The following is an 8,956-nucleotide window of genomic DNA, read 5'->3' on the forward strand; positions in this document are numbered from 1 at the left end:
AAAAGAAGTAAGGCAATATCCTTGATCTGTAATTATTGTTGCTTCCAGACTTCAGACCAAATTATTTGAATACCCTTCTTTGTGAGATGTGTATGTACTTGCATCGCCTGTGGTGTAAATTCCGCCAGTTGTGTCGATGTCATAAGTATGTAACTCCACATAACATAGTGAACGACGATTATCAATATCCATGTCGCTCCTGTTAATTTGTTTACTCAAAAATTGTGTTTCTCAAGCTCTTTGTCTTTCTGTCTGACCCGTTAATTTTCTCATTCGGACCATAACCTCAAACAAATATATTTTCCGAATAATAAGCGATGTCGTAATTATTCAAAATGAAGAAACTGAAAATTAGGAATTTACACCAAATTTTGTGATAACTATCTGAAATGAACACGAAGTTAGTTCATTTGCTCTTACGTCGGTTGAACACACAGCGGAATTTTTCCGTCGTGGTCTGTTGACCATCACCGCTCACAGAAATGTTGCGTTTACTAACTCGGCGGTAAAATCTCCATCGCCGTCGTTCGAGTCAGCCAGCTATTCGTAGCGTACTATCATCAGCAATCCAGTTCACTTAATTTTAATTTGTTATTTACATTACCTGTTACTTTTAACCACACGATGTTGTTTGGAAAAGAAAACAGTAGACTCCATGTTTATTGCGATTATGTCAACGAATGAAGAGGAAAAGAAAAACTCGACTACTTTGAGGTGATACAATTAATGAAAAAGGACGGAGACGGGAGCTTTCTGCATGTTGTTCGAAGAGTTGAGACAGGATGACACGAAATTCTTCAGTTACTTCAGAATGTCAGCGACTTCCTTCGACAGAGTCTATGGGCGGTTGAAAGGTACCATTAAGCACAAAAATGAGGAATTGCATTCAGCCTGTAGAAACTCTGGCAGTAACACTGAGGTAAGTGTAGGATAATCATTTTCAGATTAGTTGTAAAGGTAACTGTATTTATTGCTACAATTGTGTAAGAACATACAAAATACCAGTGTTACCATAACCTTCATACACAAATAAAGAACAATGTATTGACGACTGATGTACTAGATGAACTGTGGGAATTTGCTGAAGAACCTCTTTAATCTTCTGCATCAACATAGTAAAATTTTTGTAGTGTTCAGCTGGTGTAGTTTTTGGAAGTTCCGACGTCTAAGATTGCTGTGATCTGCCGATCTACGTAATGTCGATATTGCATGAATATTCTGCATACCCATTCATTAACTACAAAACTGCTCTGTATACATTTAGTATTCGTATGTTTGCCTTTAAAGTCTTCTATTTATATTCATGGCACGCACTACACATTTTAAGTAATGACTAATGCAACATGGTGGTTTAAACCATTTTCACTCTTCACCCAAGACCGAAACCGGTAGACGTTTTGGTGTACAATAAAAACAGTTGGTGGATCAAATATGCATTTTGCAGATAACCTAAAGGCTGTTGACAGTAACCTTTCAAAAGCGTTTACTATAAAAGCAATGTAGGTAGATCCTGTTATCCAAAGAGCAAGGAAAATGTGTTTACACGCTGCAAGACGTAAGAAAAAGGGCGAAGACCACGAAACGTTTAGAGTCCCAGTTATTTTAAAAAATGAGAACACAAAATTACTTAAACGATGATATACATTAGTAACAGTATAGGGTACAATCTTATCTGTGATCCTAGAGAGAGAGAGAGAGAGAGAGAGAGAGAGAGAGAGAGAGAAAGAGAGAGGGGTAATCCGTCACAGATCGATACACGGGGTAGAAGATGGTAGCAGTGTGACAGACAGAGGAAAACTTTTCTCATGTGTGCATGTCTGCTTAGTTTTACTTTTCATAACAGTTATGTAAAACACGTGATTATTTGGTGGACATCTTTGGCGAAGTACCTTCCGAATTATTAAAATTCGATACTTCTGTTTTCTTTTTTTTTTTCCTTTATTGCATTTCGATTCCCCCTCCCCTAGAGTGGAGGGGGGAGCTGGCAGCAGCGCAACAGGCTGCTCTACAGTCTACAGAAAAGTTGAAAAACATAATGAGAATATAGACAAACAATGAAAATAGGTCATAAAAGGGTGACATTGTAAAAAACTGTAAAATGGCTGAAAGTTATGGAATTTAAAATATTAAAACACGGCGTTGAGGATGCAGATGATAACTCACAGTAAGTAGGCACAATTAAAAAACACAGCTACGGTCTGGTTTCTGTTCGCACAAGATAAAAAAACATAGCTAGAAACAGTAGCGTGGCTGTTTGCAACACTGACAGGGGACGCACAACACTGAACATTCACTTTAAACAGCACTATAGAGGCGACACAGTGGCATGTGGGGACGGGGGGGGGGGGGGGGGGAGGACCCTGACCGATGAGGGGGAAATAGGAGGGAGGCGAGGATAAGGTGAGGATCAGAGTTAATAGGAGGGATAAATGGAAGGAGAGAGGGCATCATCCTGGAGGGGGAGTTGATGGAAGCCACCGTGGGGAAGGAGATGAAGGGAGTAGAGATGGAGGGTAGGGGGGACACAACAGTGGAGACGTTGCAGGGGGCGGGGATTGGAGAGGAGAGGAGCAACCAGGGGGTGAGGGGGATCAAGGCGGCGGGAGGTGTAGGGCATGCGGATATGTTCGAGGAATAGGAGCAGATGGGGAAAGGAATGAGGCCGTAGAGGAACCGCGTGGGAAACACGAGGCGTATACGGAAGGCGAAGTGGAGTGCATGGCGCTCGAGGATCTGGAGAGGCTTACAGAATTTGGGGATTTGGGAGGGGGGGGGGGGGAGGGAGGATATCCAGGTGGGACTGGCATAACAGAGGATGGGACAGATTAAGGATTTGTAGGTGTGGAGCATGGTAGAGGGGTTCAACCCCCATGTCCGGCCAGAGAGGAGTTTAAGGAGACGGAGGCAGTTTGGACTGGATTGGATAGAGCGGAGATAAGGAATCCAGGTAAGGTGACGGTCAATGATGAGTCCAAGGTAGGTGAGGGTGGGGGAGAGGCCTTCTGTTTTCGATGTGCTCGTATTAATATTATGATCTCTCACTAATATTTCATGATATTTCATTCTAACATAATCCAGAATATTTCTTATTTCTTCCGTATATGTGTACCACACTGTGCTTTATCCTGTGCTAGATTTCGAGCAAGCAGCCAAAATTTCAATTATCAGAGTACTTTTACTATCTTTTAATGTATTCAGGCGTTTTCATAGCCACCTAGGAAAAAAATGGTTCAAATGGCTCTGAGCACTATGGGACTTAACATCTGAGGTCATCAGTCTCCTAGAACTTAGAACTACTTAAACCTAACTAACCTAAGGACACCACACACATCCATGCCCGAGGCAGACTCGAACCTGCGACCGTAGCGGTGGCGCGGTTCCTGACTGAAGCGCCTAGAACCGCTTGGGCACACCGGGCGGCCCACCTAGGAAGTCGGACGTTTAGTTACCACTTAGTTAGTACAGAAAGTAGATAGGGGGCGATGACGTTTGCTTTAACACTTGCAGTATCAGCTCTCTTCTCACAAGTGTGGCTACCACCGTCTCACTAAAAATACAGTTTGTGCCCCTCATAAACGTGACGCTGTAGCATCATTGACACCCTCAAATAATTCCTCTCAATTCGAGGCAGATTCCCCAAAGGATCCTCTATCCTAATAATGGACTCCGGTATTTTCTTTCACTACTACTATAGCTTTTTCACTGAATAAGAACTTTTCGCTCTTCTTATAGTCTGGTCCATCTCTACAGAAAGCTCTTTAGGGCGTAATAATTGACTCCGGTATTTTCTTTTACTACTTCTATACTATAGCTTTTTCACTGAATAAGCACTTTTACCTCGTCTTATTGTCTGGGCCATCTCTACAGAAAGCCCTTTAGGTCTTATAGATTCACCTTCGGTTACAGTACTTGTTTCTACGTAACCATTACATGTTTCACCAACATTTGTCGTCGTCATTATGTTCCTACATCTTTCTTCTCATATTTTATGATTACGATAGTACTTTTATTTTCCGAGTGTCTGTCAGTCATCTCTTCTCAGTGGTAGAAAAAGTTCGATTTACCAGCGAAATCTGAAGTAGCTCCTGACAGAGAGCAAATTTTACACAGTGTTCTGTATCACAAGAACGGTATAAAAAAGCTGTATAACAGCTGTACATGAATTATACTTCTGAGTTACCTAATCGTTGGGAATGCGTGCAGCAAGACATTTTCACGTGAAAGCAAGCCGCCATTCCACGTACGACTTTACCCTTGCATAATTCAAGAACAAGCCCAACTCGCTGATCCTTTATGTATGCCGTTGCTAGGGAAAACTACACACAACGACAACGGTATAAACGTGTTCTCGATAGACAAGTAATGTGGGCACGTCATAGGCCGTTAGCCGATACGTTATCTGTCACCACACCGTCCGATCCGAGCAAAGGTCTGCGGTGTGATGAGGTTACAGTGCCCTATGGCTGTACCGAATGCCACGCGACGCTGGAGGCACAGTTTTCGTCGTACGTGAAACACCCTGTAATTATGTGCTGTTTTTCAAGCTATGGATTTTCATTTGATTTCGTAAACCTTTCCTACTGGAGAAGACTGCATAACGAACACGTCATTGTTTGTACTGTATGCACTGTGTTGCTAGGTGAGACATTTTCTATCACCAGCTCCGATTATGTGCCGTCAGACTGGGAAGCAGCACGCTAGCTTGTCATGTACTGGTGGTAGGAGGGGGATGTCCCCCTGACGGAGAAGAAACGCATTTCGGCAAGCGGCTAAAAGTTGGAAACTAAAACAGTGTCGTTGTACTGCAAGGGCAGGGGGGAGGCATATCGTAGAGTCACTGCTCGTCTCCCGTATTATCGGGTGGCCGGTAAAAACATCCAACAAATTATTTGATTTCGCCCACTGCTGTTACAGGCGACCAGATGACTTCGACCTCAGTAGAAACAATATTTTTGTCAAGTTTTAGAAAATACATCTAATTTATGTGCGCAGTTAAAAAAATTGTTGCTCTGTTTCAGTAAAGCTTTCCTTGCTAGTAACAGGTCTGCATCTTAAATTCCCTGTACTTCGGACGTAGTCAGGTATTTTTCTGCCTAAGTAACAAAGCTCATCTGCCACTTTTAGCGTCTCGTTTCCTAACACAATTCCCTCAACTTAGCCTGCTTTAATTTGACTGCACTCTATTACCGGTAATTTACCTTTCTTGATGGTAGCGCACCACCATTTTTTTTCCATCAGTCTTCTGATTGGTTTGATGGAGCCAGTCACCAATTCCTCTCCTGTGACAACCCCTTCATCCCAGAGTAGCATTTTGAACCTACCTCCTCAATTATTTGCTCGATGTATTCCAACCTCTGTCTTCCTCTACAGTTTTTGCCCTCTGCAGCTCCCTCTAGTACCATGGAAGTCATTCCCACCATGTCTTAACAGATGTCCTATCATCCTGTCCCTTCTCCTTGTTAGTGTTTTCTACATATTCCTTTCCTCTCCGATTCTGTGCAGAGCCTCCTAGTTGCTTACCTCATCAGCTAATTTTCAACATTCGTCTCTAGCACCACATCTCATATGCTTTGATTCTCTTCAGTTCCGGTTTTCCTACAGTCCACGTTTCACTACTATACAATGCTGTACTCCAGACGTGGGCGGTACCAGGTTTTATTGTTTGTATGTCTGTTTTTATCTTGACTGACTCTTGAATCTACGTGAATGCTTTGAAAGTCTTCGTCTTTTGAACATTCATACCCGTTAATACATCTAACAAGGAATTTCGCTTTTGTTGATGAGAATAAGCGTATTTGATGCTGAGTTTGCACAGGAGTCTATCTTATTTTCTTGAGGCTGCAAAAGCACGGGGCAAATAAGCGGTAGTTGTATTTTCAGTCCGCAGCTCGTGGTCGTGCGGTAGCGTTCTCGCTTCCCGCGCCCGGGTTCGATTCCCGGCGGGGTCTGGGATTTTCTCTGCCTCGTGATGACTGGGTGTTGTGTGATGTCCTTAGGTTAGTTAGGTTTAAGTAGTTCCATGTTCTAGGGGACTGATGACAATAGATGTTAAGTCCCATAGTGCTCAGAGCCATTTGAACCATTTCAACCATTTGAACCATTTTTTGTATTTTATTTTCAGGTTCTTCCTCGGTCAGAATATCTCCCACAAACGTTGTTATTTTCGGTCTTAAAGTACAGCATTCTGCCACGTCTGTGAGCCAGACTACAATGAGAGAGTGTAACAAGCATTACACCGCCGTACAAGACCATTGCTAACTCACATCCTACCGGATACAGATCGATTAACACTGGATGTCACAGAATGGAACAGAAGACAATGGAGCGTCAAAATTCCGCAGGAAGGTGTTAATTATATACAGGGTGGTCATAATTAAAGTTCCAGTTTCGAAACGCCGTAGGAAGAGAACCACTTCAGAATGACGCCAAATTTGAACAGCATATTACTGACGTAGGGAGAAATTACACGAAACAACAAAAAAGTCAACTAAAATTTTACCAATAGATGGCGCTGTAAGAGGCTTAACGTAAATGGGATCGACTGGGAATGAAGCCTACCCACCACGGCATCCACATCGGATGGGAAAAATCGGTTTTTAATTGTCGAAAGGGCAAAAAAACGGCATACAAAGCAAAAGTCATCAGTTTTTGATTGTCCTAGGGCCAAAAACGGCGTAACACGCAAGTCCCATAGGGCTCGTGCCGCACAGTCACCTTTCTTGTAAAAGAGCTTTACCAGCAGTGCGCAATCCTCCATGCGCAAAGTCATATTGGGCGTCTCGGACGCAAACTCAGACAGAGCAGCGTGTCGAGCGTGTCTTGGTGTGCGCATTCGGCGCCTACAGCGTCATCTATTGGTCAAGTTGCCTTTAACTTTTTCTCAATGACATGTCCCAATAACAATATGCTAATATGTTATTCAAATTTGAAGTCATTCTCAACAATGGTTCTCTTTTTACTGCATTATGAAACAGGAACTATAATTATGGACACCCTGTACATACAACTTGTGATTAATCAGTTCTGAATATGACCGTTACATGTGACAGAAACTACACTACTGACCATTAAAATTGCTACACCACGAAGATGACGTGCTACAACGCGAAGTATAAGCGACAGGAAGAAGATTCTGTGATATGCAAATGATTAGCTTTTCAGAGGATTCACACAAGGTTGGCGCCGGTGGCGACACCTACAACGTGCTGACATGAGGAAAGTTTCCAACCGATTTCTCACACACAAACAGCAGTTGACCGGCGTTGCCTGGTGAAACGTTGTTATGATGCCTCGTGTAAGAAGGAGAAATGTGTACCATCACGTTTCCGACTTTGATAAAGGTCGAATTGTAGCCTACCGTGATTGCGGTTTATCGTATCTCCAGATCTCTCACCAACTGAAATCGTATGGTCAATGGGGGTCGAGATCCAATGACTGTTAGCAGAATATGGAATCGGTGGGCTCAGGAGGGTAATACGGAACGCCGTGCAGGATCCCAACGGCCTTGTATCACTAGCAGTCGAGATGACAGGCATCTTATCCGCATAGCTGTAACTGATCGTGCAGCCACGTCCCGATCCCTGAGTCAACAGATGGGGACGTTTGCAAGACAACAACCATCTGCACGAACAGTTGGACGACATTTGCAGCAGCATGGACTATCAGCTCGGAGACCATGGCTGCGGTTACCCTTGACGCTGTATCACAGCAGGAGCGCCTGCGATGGTGTACTCAACGACGAACCTGGGTGCACGAATGGCAAAACGTCATTTTTTGGGATGAATCCAGGTTCTGTTTACAGCATCATGATGGTGGCATTCGTGTTTGGCGACATCGCGGTGAACACACATTGGAAGCGTGTATTCGTCATCTCCATATTGGCGTATCACCCGGCGTGATGGTATGCGGTGCCATTGGTTACACGTCTCGGTCACTTTTTGTTCGCATTGACGGCAGTTTGAACAGCGGAAGTTACATTTCAGATGTGTTACGACCTGTGGCTCTACCCTTCATTCGATCGCTGTGAAACCGTACATTTCATCAGAATAATGCACGATCGCATGTTGCAGGTCCTGTACAGGCCTTTCTGGATACAGAAAATGTTCGACTGCTGCCCTGGCCAGCACTTTCTCCAGATCTCTCACCAACTGAAAACGTATGGTCAATGGGGGCCGAGCAGCTGGCTCGTCACAATACACCAGTCACTACTCTTGATGAGCTGTGGTATCCTGTTGAAGATGCACAGGCAGCTGTACCTGTACACGACATCCTGTTTGACTCAATGTCCAGGCGTATCAAGACCGTTATTTCGGCCAGAGGTGGTTGTTCTGGGTACTGATTTCTCAGCATCTATGCACCCAAACTGCGTGAAAATGTTATCACTTATCAGTTCTAATATAATATGTTTGTCCAATGAATACCCGTTTATCATCTGCATTTCTTCTTGGTGTAGCAATTTTAATGGCCAGTAGTGTAGTTATCAAGCGTGACTATTTGCAGCTGGGATTATTACACAGAAAATTTTTTTAAAATTTTTTCTCCTAAAATCTGTGAAATTTTGGTTTTTTAAATTGATAATTCTTTTGTACCCGTCTAATTTATTTGTCATTCGTAAAGTTTGTAGTAAAGGACTTGTAGATGTTATTTCGCCTCACTTCTAATAAACTAAACTCCACTCGAATAGGCCATAAAGTCCCAATGATACTGACCGGCCGCCGTGTCGTCCATAGCCCACAGGCGTTACTTGATGCGGATAGAAATCCAGTTTTTCAGTTTGAGTAACAGTTTGTAGGTGTTGTAGTTCTTTGGCCCCAGCTCCCTGGCTGACAGTGTGTGAATAATATATTCCAGACTTCTTAACTCACCCTCTCTTTACTGACGCTTAATGATGACTGGATGTCTGGATTTAGATGTTGATCTGATGACTGTGGTCCTTTGAACAATATGCAGGAGCCGT

The sequence above is a fragment of the Schistocerca piceifrons genome, chromosome 9 (genome assembly GCF_021461385.2).
Source record: "Schistocerca piceifrons isolate TAMUIC-IGC-003096 chromosome 9, iqSchPice1.1, whole genome shotgun sequence".
Classification (NCBI taxonomy): domain Eukaryota; kingdom Metazoa; phylum Arthropoda; class Insecta; order Orthoptera; family Acrididae; genus Schistocerca; species Schistocerca piceifrons.